Source organism: Colias croceus, chromosome 12, assembly GCF_905220415.1.
Source record: "Colias croceus chromosome 12, ilColCroc2.1".
Classification (NCBI taxonomy): domain Eukaryota; kingdom Metazoa; phylum Arthropoda; class Insecta; order Lepidoptera; family Pieridae; genus Colias; species Colias croceus.
In genome coordinates, this window is record NC_059548.1 from 6,519,986 (window position 1) to 6,536,693 (window position 16,708).

At 32.7% G+C, this 16,708-nt stretch overlaps 1 protein-coding gene across 7 annotated transcripts in view; it reads right to left on the reverse strand.

Moving 5' to 3' along the window:
* The window catches only part of LOC123696219 (kazrin), an 82,143-nt gene that overhangs the window by 30,421 nt on the left and 35,014 nt on the right, over positions 1–16,708 (reverse strand). The gene's annotated exons all lie outside the window — the stretch shown is intronic.

Consider the following 16,708-nt stretch of genomic DNA (forward strand, 5'->3'; position numbering starts at 1 on the left):
TGTTCATGTTAGTCGCGGTTACCTTACAATGTCGGAAGCTACCTATATTAAAAAAAATATATGACTTATACATTATAGAGATTGTGTTGCATGAATGTACTATGAATAGGTATATCGTTATATATCTTATATCTATATTTAGCTAAGGCATACAATGCCGTACTGGCATTCATTGGCAGTAAAAGGACTATTCAAAGTAGCGCACAATAGCATTTTGTTACAATTCAAACATTGTTAGTATGTTACATGTTACTTTTAACAAAATTACCTACCTGACAGTGTGCAGATAAGAATAGCAATGTGGATATAGGCTTCGGGCCTTGAACTTCGTGCCGAGTTTTATAATTCTTGATTTTTATTAAATATCTTAGACTTGGCACGTTCTAGAAGGTGCTAGTAACTCAAACAGTCAGGTTCTCCATAACTAGGTATATAATATAGCTTGAATTTTTCGTAAATAATTTAAATATCATACTTTCTTTAAATTTTGCACATAAAACAAATTCCACAGCGTTGTAATGAATGACGATGTGCTATTGAAATCGTAATCTGCTTGTGGCGACTGAAAATTATTCGGATTGAAACGTTCAAAATAACTGTATGCGATCATGCGTTCATAATATTATGACAAAAAATAATGTTGCCTTTTGTATAACAATAGTATCTAGTATCAATGTTGTAATACCTTAACATAAAATACTAATAATTAAAAGGATTAAAATCCAACATTACGGTATAGGCGTCTGACTAAAAAAGTTTCAGTTATTTAGTAAGCCGGTTTTATATTTTAAAGGGATAAACAAAGGATTACGGCATTCCCTTTATCCCAAGACCAAGGATTCAAAAAAAGGATACCTACAACGTAGGTTTTGCGAGCTTAGTTTTTATTTATTTCAGTCTGCTTTAACGAATAGACGGCGAAGTAGCGAAAACGACTGCCTGTCCGTTTTAATTATTGGCTGTTAAATTGATTAAAAACCCGAATGCTTCTTTCTATATTTTTGTAAAAGAATATCCTATTTTTATTATTAATCTATATCCTATTTGTATTATATTATATTTTCTTTATAAATGTAAATTTGCTCTTCTTGCATTATAATATACGAATTTACAAATTGAAAATTGTAAATGTTCTGAAATGTACTTAGGCAATATATTTATTTTAATAAACATACTCTGACTGCGGAAACTAAACATTTCAATAACAGGCTGTCAAGCCTGTTCAGCTGTAGATAAACACAATTTGATTCTAAAATATTCTATTAGTGATATCGAAACATGCAAAGAATTAGAATCCATACTAATATTATAATAAATTCGAAAGTAACTCTGTCTGTCTGTCTGTTATTCAATCACGTCTAAACTACTGAACCAATTTTCATGAAATTTGGTATGGAGATATTTTGATACCCGAGAAAGGACAAAAGCTACTTTTTATCTCGGGAAAATGACGCAATCCCGGAAATCCCACGGGAACGGGAACTATGCGTTTTTCTTTGACTGCGCGGGCGAAGCCGCGGGCGGAAACCTAGTAAATATGTATCCAGTGAAAGTTATCATTACGTTTGATGTTAACTAAAGTTACGAAATGCGAACCCGTATTCATCAAGGTAATTGCGCTGTCTCATTGACAATCCGGTCACATCTTTCAAGATTTACATAAAAGGGTCTTACGGCAACAAGAGTGCCACCTTATATTCAGTTGGAGTACTTTTAACTTTATTTTTCTTTTAACGGTATACTTTAAGTATTGCTATATAATCTCTGATTCTTGGCATCAGTGGTTTAAATCAATCAATTATGTTTAAACCTTTAAACACAATAAATTGATTAATCTTATTGTCAATTTTGTGATAAAACTGAATTATTTAATTGTAAATTTTATTGATAGCGTATGAAACTTTTGGGTAGAGTTTTTAAGGCAGATTGAAATCAAATCCCTCCAACGATGTATTGTTTGTCATAGCAGTGACACACATTGGAGTTATAAATAATAAAATTTCCATTAATTTGGATACGGATATTATAGAATATTTAAAAACCGATGTTTTATATTTTAGATATTTTAAATTACAAATGTGGGAAATCAAATTCAGACGAGTTCTATGAATAGTAATGAACTGTTCATATAAAATCATATGAATGCAGTATAATATAAGCAATGTTGAGTTTATATCATAAAAACGAACTATAACTGTGCTATAGCTAATAATTTATAGTATCACATGTGAACTTCTACTGCTATTTGTAACCATATTGAATAGGATCGCAGATTACATTAATAGTAACGAATGTGGCTTGAAAGTGAATAGAGCAAGCAACTTCTACTTAGTTACTTACGCAGGTTAGTTCTACGAGCTTCGTTATTGCGGCCTTTGAATACTCCACTCCTTAATTAAAACGTAGTCGTAGAGATTTTATATCTTGTCGTCGTGCACCTTAGTCACATGTGTGCAATTTGTTTAAATAAGAAATTGCGCTTCTTTAAAAATGGAAGATTTTATCTAATATATTATCTTTGAAAGTAGGTCTAGCTCTTAATCAGTGAACTATTTCTAAACGGCGTTCCGTAGACGTCGGAAGATTCTGAATTCGTACCGAATGTTTATTAAAATAAGTTTACTCTTTTCATTATTATTTTTCAATTTGGTTGTTGCAAAGTCCGTTCTACCGTAACATGCATGGTTTAATTCGTGTCTTTTATGATGCATTTCCAATTTACCAAGGGGATTAACCTCTATAATATCCATGTAAGACGCTACAACATATTTAATAGTCAAGCTTTAAATATTCCTTGTTTATTGGGAGCATTATCTCAAACAAAATGGTTTGTAATAATCGAACAAACTTCGGTAAGACTGCCTTTAAAAGAATATATTTCCAATTAGACAATGACTGGGTTGGCAAGCGCAGGTGGTACTAAAGAGTCGGCAGCTTTGCCCGTATTTACGACGCAAGTTACTGCAGACCGTGAGATTGTTACATCACTATAATATCATAATGGCGTCGTAAATAGTCCAAGTTTAAAGCTCAGCATTCAGTTTCACACCCCTCTTTATTATAAAGGCGTAAACCACCAAGTTTCTATTAGATTACTTGAATTGGATAAATCCGCTCTGCTACATATTGGCCACGATTTTGTGTTTAATGTGGGCTTTTAAAATTGTATGAAATCTATATAATCTATACGTATAAAAAAAAACTGTAGAAGGGTCAATTCTGTACATTGAAAATATTGAAAAAATTAATAGCAGGGGGTGTTACTGGATCGATACCAAGCCCAAATATGTGATTAAAAAAATTTTTGTCTGTCTGTCTGTATGTTCAGGCATCACGTGAAAACTAACGGTTCGATTTCGATGAAACTTGGTATAATTATACCTTATTATCCTGGGCATAAAATAGGATACTTTTTATCCCGGAAAAATACGTAGAAAAAAAAAATCTTAATTTTTCTTAATTTTTCCGCGCGGACGGAGTCGCGGGCGGAAGCTAGTGTTTAAATACATGATTATGTGAAAAAATTCATTAATTCATTGTTCGGAGTGCGTAGGTGGTAATATTTTGGGATATTAATAAGCTTTTACCAGATTATGTAGGTGTTGTGGTATTTATAGGAAAATGAAAATGATATGTGTTAGTAACTGAGCACATACGTCACATATCCACTTTCCTTTGACGTTTATTGATAGCCATCATCTGAGCTGTGCTTCTCGAGCTTATAAGATTACACGAGGAGCGTTTCCATATAAAGCTGAATTAACGAGATATATTTAGGTCAATTGATTGCAGTTACGTCTAAAGACGTTATCATTTTAGCTTGTTTAAGGTGTCTTTCAATAGATTTAGTTAAAAGGTATGCTGCATAGTCTAAAACTTTTTATATGGTACAGAAAATGTTTGTGTAGGAAAAGCTTTCACAATCAATTATAGGCACATGGATACTTATCAATCAGTATATTTATAAACTTTATATTGAAGAAGTTCAGACTTGAGAAAGGAAAAAATAAGTTCGAAACCGAACTGAAATTAAGCATAGACTCATATTATTAAACGTATTTCTTCCTAATGTTAAAGGTGATTTTTAGGATGCAAACAGAGCGTTATGTATAAAGTTTTCGATTGCGAAATAGGTAATTTACAACGAGAACAGCTTTATGACAGTTTGACGTCTGAATTAGTTTATAAACAAGCAGTACTGGAATAATGCTCGTTAAAGATAGGTAAGCGCTAAAAGTTTTGGCGGATCCGCGAATTTCTACTTAAGTGCCGTAGCATCGTCAGCACTGCTGAGTTATGTACTCTTGCCTCCGTTCAAACTTTCCTGTGTGCTACACAACTCGGTAACTAAACAGATAGATGCTCGTGAGTCGTGCCCCACTTTAAGCATAACTAACTAGCCTTACAAGGGTATTTTATTATACCTACTATACTCATTTCAAACGGCAATGTTCAATAAAATCGCTCTCGTAACGTTAATAAAGTTTAAATCGTTTAATGAAGATTTGTTTAACTGAGTTTATTGTGTTGCAGAAAGGTCATCTATGATAGAAAACAAAACAAGATTAATTTTTCTATGATTGATCAGGTAAAAAGATAACTTTTCTGATTGACAGAATTTAGTCATGCAGAAAAAGTATCTTTTTACCTGTGCCTATACATACATCTTAATGAGCTAACCTAATGTAATAAAACAAACAGGTGTTGATCACTTGATCAGAATTTAATGAAGTAGTAACAACTAACATTTTGACAATAGATTGTTAAACTCTATTCATAAATCATAAAGCAATTCATTCGGATACTCGGATAACTCGCCCAGCCAATAGGAGCTGGTTAAATATGCCATTTGTCAACGGCCATTTTGTAGCATTCGCTCTAAATAAACTGACCAACATCTGGTTTCATATGATCTGAAAGCTACGCAAATTATTATTTTTTAATTATCATTGTAAATTATAATTGACATATTTGAAGTATTATAATGCAATGAATAAATGTTAAATAATTATTAAATACTAGGTTTCCGCCCGCGGCATCGTCCGCGCAGTCAAAGAAAAACACTCATACAAACTCAAACTTCCCGTTCCCATGGGATTTCCGGGATTGCGTCATTTTCCCGGGATAAAAAGTAGCCTATGTCCTTTCTCGGGTATCAAAATATCTCCATACCAAATTTCATGAAAATTTGTTCAGTAATTTAGGCGTTATTGAGTAACAGACAGACAGAGTTACTTTCGCATTTATAATATTAGTATGGATGTAGGTTAGTTGTATAATTTTAAATAGTTAACGCTAACTAGATTTTGAAAATTTATTGTACAATTTTGACTTCATTTTGTTTTAATTTGTGCAGATGAGATGTTTTCTGAGTGCCTGGCAAAACGCAATTTACTTAAGAATTTCAACTTCAGATATGGTATTACTTTTTAGGTATTAACTTAGTACCTACTTAGTACTAGGTGAACTCATCAAAGTCGAGGAAACCAACTAATTTATTTTATGAACTATTTTCCTAGTCTTACGGTAGTGAGACGGTAAGCAGGCACATTTTTAGAGTAAAAAATTTAATTCAATAAACAACAATTTAAATTGTTTTGGGATCACTAGATAGAACTTAATTGCGTCTTATTCAAATTCAATTTACATAAGCTTAACATTAAATACGCAACAAAACACAATCTAATAATAGAGAACAAAAATCAGACGTTCAAGTCAAAATAACAACAAAGCTTGAGTTGTTACAGTTGGCTTAATTGCGAGACTATCTAATTACAATTTATTAAGTAAATAAACCCATAGGCCATTTACTTGAGTCTAGAAGTCTGCTTCGAATGCCGCAAACAGTCTCAAGTGACCATCGACTCCATTCGCGCACCACCCAGACTATTAACTAATAGGGGTCTAGAAGGTTCTTTAGTTTATTTATTACGACCCTGATTGCTTTCAGCCATCTCAAAGCGATGTGATATTCATTTAAATTGGCTTGGTAATATTTTTACGACGACACTTACGTTTCACTCAAAGTTTAATTGTAATACTCGCTTTTTGATGTCCAAAGAATACATTAATTACTTTGTAATACTTATGGTTATGTATAGGTAATACTGATTCATATCTTATTGAATTTCGAAAATAAGAAAAATAATTTTCATTGCCTATCACAAATAGGTAAGTAATTAAAAACAGAAGTTACATTTTCAAGCTATAACATTATTTTTTACTGATAAATACCAGTTACAATATCCTCAATATAATATTAAATATCTACAACCATATAGCCCACAACGGCCAGACATTCTTTATTTTAGAAAAGTTGAAAGTATCTCTGTATATGTCTCCTATACAGATAAGAACGACCAGCGACTATCAAGTTTGGGTTGTGCTTTGGCAGGAAACAGGCAGTAAAGGTGTATAAAATAGTACCTAACTTTCATTATAGTTTAAAAGCTAAATTTTATATATGTTACTTGGGGACCTATAAAAAGATGGTACCTCAAGAGCCGGACAGTTTTCATGGTTCTTACATCTTGCCAGACACATTTAGAAATAACTATCATATCATCAAATTCACATAACTCCCTAAAAGAACAAATATGAAATAACCCACTAAAACATTAGTTAACTATAATTATTAAATAAATAATAGTATAATATATAAGTAATAAAGTTATTACTTATCTTTTACGGGGACTTATGTTGATGGAATTTCACGTATCTCGATGACACAATAACTAAAAAGTCATCGCACTCATTTGATTTCACTTATTTAACTGAGATTTTCTGAAATACCCATTCAACGACCGGTATTATTTATTTAATTAAACACTCACCTACATGCATGAATTAAGAATGAACTCAGATTGCTTTCCATTGACGTGTGGGATGAAATCCCTCGTTTTAAGCGCGCCTTGAATTTTGTAAGCGCACTTATTTGCCGGGAATAGTGAAACCGTAATTGCATATGTAAACGAAAAGCTCCGTGGAGTTCGTGAGGTCACGACCTGCAGTTGCCCGACCTTGTACCAACATGGATTAGCTTCATCATGACTTATTAAATCTTTATTACAAGTTTCTTTTTTAGAATATTTTACTGTTATATTTTAGCTTTAAGCCCCCGGCTAGACCACGCCGTGTGTGTATTAAAATGCATTGTTCATGAGAATTTGCTTAATTTACGTATAATTTAGATAAAATAGCGTGGATTATGCTTTATAATAAAGTTATAAAAAAGATTATATGTGGCAGCAAATATGCTTGATACATCACGCAATAACTCTTACCTACATAAGTTTGATAAAAAAAAATATTACCGAAGGAATCGCTGTAATTTTGAAAGTATAAGAAATTATTCTTGCATCAGTATTTCTGCTTACTATAAATAGTCACATATCGATTTGACTATATTTTTCATCTTTACACTTACTGGCCTATAAGAGAGACAGATTTTATAAATTATACCTATTAATTATTTTCTAAATAAGATACAACATAATTCCCCAAAACAGGTGCCACAATCAAATATAGACAAAGCTTAATAATTTTATAATCCAGGTTTTATTATTTCCTTGAAAACAAACTGTATTTGCTACAACTCAACACAGACGCAAACATTGTGATTAATTACAATCACGGCAATAACTCGCCCAAACCGAATTTCCCTCCGCGTTTATTACGAGGTTTAATTAAAAAGCTCAACGTTAGCAAGCACTTGCTAACTGGGAATCACAACACTCATGCCCTTAAGTACTGCGTGTCCTTCAGAGGAGAGATCGCTTAGAGGTATACGCCTCGGGCCCGTTTGGGGGAGCGAGTAATCCATATTTCAACGAGGCTTAAATCTCTACAGGGAACTCAGATCTTGTATTACCACAGTTTAAATAGGAAAGTCAAACACAGATTCGCCTGCATCTGATATCGCACCAAAATGTGGCACGGCGCTCTCAATAGTCGATTTGAATTTACAGTTAGATGCAGTCTAAGCAATAAATCGGATATTTTAGACTTCACAAAGAGTCCGCTCCAGTGAAGAATTTCGATATTATTCACAAAGTATGCTCGCTGTTCCGATGAAAAATTTCCCTGAAGATGTTCTAAAGGATGATTTAAGTACAACATCTATTTTGCAGTGACTTTATTTTTCTTTTGTTCTCTTTTAGCTTAATTAAAGCATAATTTTATATATTACAAAGATTTAATTATAATATTAGAATAATAAGCAACTAGTAAGTAAAATAGTACTAAATAATCGTATTAATGTTTAGATTCTAATTTAATATACAAATATCAATTTGTAACAGACAAATTTAGACGATAATTAATTAGAGATAATAGTCATGCTAATTTATGTATTGTAGCAGTCACACAGCTCCATCGCGATCACTCTACGGATCAGGGCCGGATCTACCCATGGGCTTTATGGGCTGCAGCCCAGGGCCCCGAGGTTAAAAGGGCCCCCTTACTCCGATAAAACCAATGGGCGATAATTTAAAAAAAAAATCTGTAGTAGGTTTTCGAAAAAAAAAATGATGAAAATCGCATACCTACTTCAATAACTTTTGCTAACATGTAAAAGGATGTTTGCATGTTGATTTTCAACTTTTAGAAAATAAATCTCATTTATTGAAACTATTTGGTTATTTTATATGGTGGACGTTTAATTAGAAACAGTAACACAATGAAGTAGTCATCAAGTCTATTTAACATTTGTGTATTAACGTTTTAGAGATAAAGCACTATTTCATATGTAATAGAACACCCGTTTATGTAGTTTTATAAGAAATTGCTTAATTTTAATCAAACATTAGCTTAAATTAATAAAATTAAACAACATTAAGTGCAGTCTGATTTCCGAGTATTTTCAGTCGGGACAACAAATTAGAAACAGCATGGTTCGAGTGTTCTAAAGTCAAAACCTATTAAAAAGTCGTTAATATTTTTTTCTTCTACAAATATTTGCACCATTTTTTAAACATTTTATCCAAAAATTTCCTAAAAATTAATTAACTTTGCACCAAAATGGATAAAAGTAAGATTTGTGACCCATCAACAAGAAAAATAATTTTAAGTTTACACTTTGACAAAAACTGGAGTTACACGAAAATTGCAAATCATTTAGAGTGTTCGATAAAAAGATATTTTCAATGCTATAGTTTATTTCAAAGAGCATGCAGGTACTTCTGATTAAGTGCCTAGAAAAGCTCGACCATGAAAAACTACTGTTCGCGAGGATAGGCAAATTCTTCTTCTTCATTTAAGGGTTCCAATTCTATTAGGAAATATGTTTTTGCAAACGTGTGACAATCTCATACAGACTAAGCCACGACGTTGTAAAGCCGTTGTTGTCTATAAAGATTATAACAATCTCAAAACAATTTGTTTCGTCCCAAAATAAAACTTTTTCACTGGCGGACTGTCCACAAGCAATATTTCTTAGTAAATGCATATCGTCATTCCCTGTACTGCCTAATAAGAAGCTGTACTTTCCTGGCCACTTTCACAAACAATTTTTCCTCGACTTACCACCTGCAAATCGATCTCATCGACACAATGGCGTGGTTCATCTTCGGAAAAACCTAATTTTATAATAGAATTTGAGCCTTTAAATGGATCCATCTTTGCCAAAAGAATCATTTGCCTATCCTCGTGAGCAGTGATTTTTCATGGTCAAGCTTTTCTAGACACTTGATCAGAAGTACCATGCTTTTTGAAATAGACTATAACATTGAATATCTTTTTATCGAACACTAAATGATTTGCAATTTTCTTGTAACTCCAGCTTTTGTCAAAATGTAAACTTAAAAGTATTTTTCTTGTTGATGGGTCACAAATCTTACTTTTACCCATTTTTATTGCAAAGTTAATTAATTTTCAGAAACTTTTAGATAGAATGTTTAAAAAATGGTGCAAATATTTGTAGAAGAAAAAAATATTAACGACATTTTAATAGGTTTTGACTATAGAACACTCGAACCATGCTGTTTCTAATTTGTTGTCCAGACTGAAAATACTCGGAAATTAGACTACACTTAAAGTTGTTAAATTTTATTAATTTAAACTAACGTTTGATTAAAATTAATCAATTTCTTATAAAGCTAGATAAACGGATGTTCTATTACATAATATGAAATAATGCTTAATCTCTAATACGTTATTATACACAAATGTCAAATGAATTTGATGACTACTTCATTGTGTTACGTGTTTCTAATTATACGTCCACCACTGTAGGTACCTTCCTATATAAAATAACCAAATAGTTTCGCGGGGCGCAGCTAGTTTATATATAGGTATACATAATAATAACTAGCTGCGCCCCGCGATTTCACCCACGTGGCTTAGCTCCTGTTGGTCTTAGCCTGAGCCCTGATGATATAATAGCCTTCCTCTATAAATGGGCTATCTAACACCGAAATAATTTTTTAAATCGGACCAGTAGTTCCTGAGATTAACGCGTTCAAACAAACATACAAACTCTTCAGCTTTATAATATTAAGTAATAAATATAGATACTAGTATAGATATATATTCATGACTTTATTTCATATATTACAAAAATATAACTTAAAAAGTACCGGAGAAATTAGCACTAGATTGTCATCCGACTTAGCCTTAGAGCATTTAACCAACGACTTAGCAGTTGGCAACGCGCTTAAAGAAGTTTCACTTCAAAAATGCACTTTTTACTCTTTTTAGAGGGCTATATAATATATATATTATATAGCCTATATATATATTATATAGCCTATATATATATATATATATATAGATATCTCCATGGGCACTATGTTGATCAAACGTGCCATATAGTTAGTAATTATTTGATCCGTTTTCACTTGTTGATCCGGTTGGTATTTGTTGATCCATTGCCACACCACCGTCCGTATGTGGATCCGAACGGAGCCACAAGTGTCACCATCAGTAATAATAATAATTACGTGCTTTTTATACAAATCCACCTTTTTTGCGTTTTAGCTCTTGTTGATCCGATTCGAATGAGCCAATCAGAGCCCACCGAGCTCAGCCATTGGTCGCTTGCGGCCTTGGCCATTTGAAGGTATAAAGACATTTATTCCCGTTATAGAAACGTATGTTGCCGTTCGCCTTCCATAATTTGTTCGGATCTTCAGGAGGGCAAGATAGCTAGCTCGTCTATTAGGATAGTGGCGATTTGATGTTGAGATTATAATATTTGTATTTATGTTTTTATGTAGCGCTTTGCGGATGAACATACACGTATTATAAAAGTATAATTGTTTTAAATTAATTATTTTAGTGTCGTCGTAGATTTTATTTGTAGAAATTAAAAAAGGATAGTTAAAGATAGTTTTAATGAATTTATTTTGTAAAATTTGGAGTGGCGCTAATTTATTTTTGTAAGCACTCCCCCATACTTCTATTAAATACATTAGGTGCGGCTTTACTAACGTGTTGTAGATGGTGTGGCGTAATTTATGAGGAATGCAAGAAGTAATATTACGCAGAGATCTAAGAAGTGCTGATAATTTATTTTTTAGGTGGTCGATGTGATAATTCCATTTCAGAGAGCTGCCGATTCGCAAACCTAGGTATTTCTCGTGGGTTTTATGTTCTAATACAACACCGTTAATTTTAAGTGGAGCGTGTGGTGGAATAATTTTGTTATGAATTATGAGCTTTGAATTTAGATATATTTATTTTTAGTAGATTGCATTGAAACCATTTATTTAATTCATTTTGTGCTTGCGCTATCATGTCATATATAGAGGGAACAAAATAAAACAGACAAGTGTCATCCGCATAAAGAGTTAGGTGACCATTTAGCTTTAAATCTTGTAATTTATTAATATAAATTAAAAAAAGCAATGAGCCTAGAATCGAACCTTGTGGTATGCCACATGTAATTGGTAAGGGAATGCTATCGTGGTTATCTATTTTAACTATTTGTGAAATATTTATCGATTTTTTAAATATTATTTCAGCATATCTAGTGCTTTACCATTAATGTTAATGGATGTTAATTTCTTTATTAAAAGTTCGTGAGAAACGGTATCGAAGGCCTTTTGTAGGTCAATAAACACTCCCAAAACTATATTGTTTGCGTCAATGTTCTGTTTTATTTTAATAGTTAGGTCCATAGTCGCTGACAGAGACTTTTTGGCTTAAATCCGTATTGACGCACTGAAATAAAATTAAATGAGTCTAAATATTTTTCTAATCTCGTGTGTAAAATCTTCTTCAATATTTTTGACAATACTGGCAAAACTGAAATTGGCCTATAGTTACCAGGTTCAAATTTTGAGCCACTCTTATAGATAGGAGTTACCTTCGCTATTTTTAACGAGTCCGGAAAACGTCTTTGAATTATGGCTTGGTTAAAACAGTCGCTTAAGGTATTATTAATTTTTCTTTGATGCATTTAATTGCTTTTGTAGTAATACCATCAAGACCTGTACTACAGTTTGAAGTAAGTTTTTAAGCTTATTTATAATTATATATTTTTACTGGCTTCGGTAGGTCTGAACTTATTAGTGAGGTAATTTTTAAAATTTCGTAGTTGTCTTTAGATTTCCTCTTCTCTGAGTTATAAGATGTCAATGCTGGGAAACCAGCAAAAATTACATTTTTTTGCGGCTCTTTCTGTCCCGTAGTTCCTTGATTAAGTTTTAATTTATATGAAGTTGATTTTTAGACGTAAAACCCGATGGGTCGGCTCATGGCTGACTGATTTATTGATTGAAGATTTAATTTCAGTAATTTTATTTTACTCTCACCCTGGTTTATGTGGGATTCTAATTGAGAAATAGTACTCTTCAATATGTTTTGTTCAGTAATTATCATACATGCTGATGACTTAATTTCAATGATTTGATTCGTATTTTGGCGAATTAAATTCAAAGATTGTTTGTTGGACGATTTAATTTCGGTAATTTGTGTTTTTACCTCAGAAATGTTTTCATGAATTTTGTTTACTATTTGTTCATTTGAGTATACATATTTTTCAAGTAATGTACTAATACGGCTCAACTCCGACCGATTATCCTTCATATCATCACTAAATCTGCAATCTTGTTCTAGCGGTTGTTTCCGTTTTCTGTAAGTAATTTGAGTATTAGTTGGCGTAGAACTCGTAGAAAACGAACTTAGCTTCGATAGATCGGGATGCGATCCACCGGCAGTACCCACTGCACCACTGCTCGTTAAACGTGTTGGCGATCTGCGTACACTCATATTTACTCCGTAATGGATAATTTGTGCAGGAATATGAGTCGTCATTTGTTTGACCTAAATCTTACATTTTAATTATTTTATCAGATTGATATCAGAATCAGGGCATAGGCGAACGCTACACGTCAATAAATATTATGATAATTGTCTTGATATTTACTGATGATTCAAGAGGTAGATTGTTATTTGTAGGGTGCATACTACTTGAGAATTATCACCGTCACTGTATGACGAAAGGTTCGTCCAAATATCTATCTTTTTAGGGTTCCGAATTTTTAGTTTCACAACGTTTTCTATAAGTTTCAATTGAATTACGGTCGACTTCTTCAACTTCCATAAAACTCAGGAGATTTTTTGTTAGCCCTAATTTCATATCCCCATGTCAATGTCATGCAAGTGCATATAAATGGAACAGATCAACATACGACTTATGATTTGGTATATAAAACGGAGTCAAGAAGTGTTTAAGCATTTCAAAATTTGAACCGTTACGAAGTCGAGTTCGTCTAGTCTTGGCGGATTTAGCAATGTATGGAACATTACCTAACTATAATATGTTTGTGTACGGAGCCAACAAATACTATAGTGTTTACGAAAAATTAATCTACGTTACTTAATATACAGTTTCGTTTTGTCGGATCAAATAAAGCTGTAATTTTGATAATATAAATGGATCTGATCAACATACGACTTTGGATTTGGTATATAAAACGGAGCCAACAACTGTTTATGGGTTTCTGAATTTCGGCCGTTACGGAGTCGATTCAGTTCGAGATCTTAGCAATAAAAATGTTGAGTATATCAATTTCTCCACGAATACGTTTGGCAACATCGCTCTAATATTTGCGCCGTTGCCACTCCGGGCAAGATCTATGCAACCGGAGTCGAGTAATATTGGGGTAAAGGTGGAGTCAGGAATGCACGGCAGTCGGGCTGGATCAACTTAGTGCCCAAGTTGGTATTTATATATATATATATATATATATATAGGCTTATTTTAAAGCCATGTTTTTTTACCAAACCGTTTCGAAAAAACTTGTTTTTTTCGATAAATTAATATTTATTTGTACTCGTTTATTCAAATACTTTTTTTTATTAATACAGATTTATTATAACTATCAACGTACTATTAAAAATTTATATAGTTATAAAAATTTGTGATTTTTTAACGAAATGCGTTATTCGGTTATTAAGGAGTGTTTTAACTCTTATGTACGAGCCCGAACGAGTTATGGCCCAGTCATAAGAATCTCGGAATTCGAGACACCCAGCAGTAAGTCTGTAAATACTTGTATATTGACACCCTAAAAGTTATCTCAAAATCTACATATGGTAGGGTGTAAGGAACTACAAGGTCACAAAAAATATCTCATTTCTTATGGGTTTTTTGCTATTTGTCTTTATTATCAATATTGTAGAATATAAAATTCTCCACAAATTTTGTTTAAAAAATTTTGTATACGGTGAACCGTTTTCGAGACAGACGGTGGAGAGCGCGCGGTCACACCATCACTTCATCGACATTTCAACCGTGTATATTATAAGTTCACTTTGTTTGTCCGTGATAGACTCCTGAACTAATGAAACGATTTAAAATCAAATTTGATTATGTTAAAATAACAAAATTGCGAAAGTAAGTAGGTATTAAGAAAATATGAACATTTCCAAAAAAAAGGCCCCCTGGGTAGTTTCAGCCCAGGGCCCCACAAGTTCACGGTCCGGCCCTGCTACGGATTAATTATTAACTATTATTAACTATTCGTCTATTCTAATTACATATGAAGCCAACTATCACATACAACTACACCTATGTGAGTTTTCGAATCAAGTTCACAACACAGAATAGTAACGAGTCTAAACCCGTGGCATTATACCGTAACCTAGTTTGCAGACAAGCGCTGTGTGTGCTGAAAACAGCTGTACGTAACTTCACGCGTCATAAATTTCACTCATGTTTTCCGATTGAAAGAGATGCTCTTGGATGCCTTTCACACAATAGCGCTTCATCCTCATCTCTGTTGTAAAGTTGCCAGCGAAGAAACCTCTTTGTCCGACACAAAAGGTCACGCATGAATATTTTTTGTTATCACAATATAAGTGTTTATATTGCTCCCTTGAAATGAAGACCCTTAAACATAAAACGATTTCAAATAATGCGAAAAAATATCTTCAATATTTATCATAAGAATATCTTTATAATACTTTTTTACGAACTTTATATGAAACTAGAAATAACGTATCAAAATAATATTATAGTGCTTTGTTAGTTTTTAGTTATGTAACAATATAAAGCTCAAAGTGGCAAACATTAGGTATATTTTAATGAAACATTGTTTTGTGAATCAGTACAATATTTATTATAATATGGTTTCAAGGCTCCCAATTAAAACAAGGACAAATTAATTGCAATTATTCGAGCGGAAATATCTCCGGAATAGCTCCAGTGTATATTTTTAATAATCGATTTTATCTTCAGACGATTTTCATTAATTGTGTAAACGGGCGCCAAAACCGCGAGCAACCAAATACAGCACCGTCACGTAATTTATTTTAAGTATTCGACGAGAACCTTGTTTTAATCATTACCCTCCGAAACAAATTTAATTAAAACTCCTAAACATTTTACATCGTTAATGATTGCGCACATTGAATCTAAAAACGCTCAATTAAATAGATCACATTTATGCCCAAACAGTCTCTTTGATTAATAACTGTATCAAATACATTCAAAAGTTATTACAAGTTTTGGTAAAATTACACTTTGTTTAATAAGCGCATTCATGTTCAAATGAAAAGCAAACGCAAACATCAAATATTATTTCATTATTCGTTCATTCCACTTGATCCTCTAGGCTTGAACCCTTTTATGCGGGATCATTCAAACATTTCCTACTTACAAACCTGACAATTACGTACGAAAAATTCTAATTAAACACACAAAAGGCTGTTAAAGGAGCAGGTATTACTTGTAAGCGAGGGTTTAGAAAGAGGGATTGGCGTTGCAGCCGTCTTAAAACGTTTTCACCTGGGTTGAGTGCGATTTGACGAGGTTCCCCAAGTTTTAATTACAAGCTTAATAAATCTACAGCCCCTATCCCTGATGGATTTAAGAGGACGACGGATAACAAATAGTTGTTATCTATTTGGTTTTCAGAACAACGGCTTTATTGTAAAAGCTTTATAGGGATTATAATTTTTTGCCAACTATATTTAAAAAACCTAAAATATCTGTATTTTTTTTATTAACCTACCTATTTATAATCGTTTTATGTACCTACAGACACACTTAGTGAAGTTCGTCTTAATATAAGCAGGCATTTGTGGTGTTTTATATACGAATAATCTATACATATAATAAATCTGTAGAAGGGTCAATTCTGTACATTGAAAATATTGAAAAAATAACTAGCAGGGGGTGTTACTGGATCGATACCAAACCCAAATATGTGATTAAAAAAATTTTTGTCTGTCTGTCTGTCTGTATGTGAAGACATCACGTGAA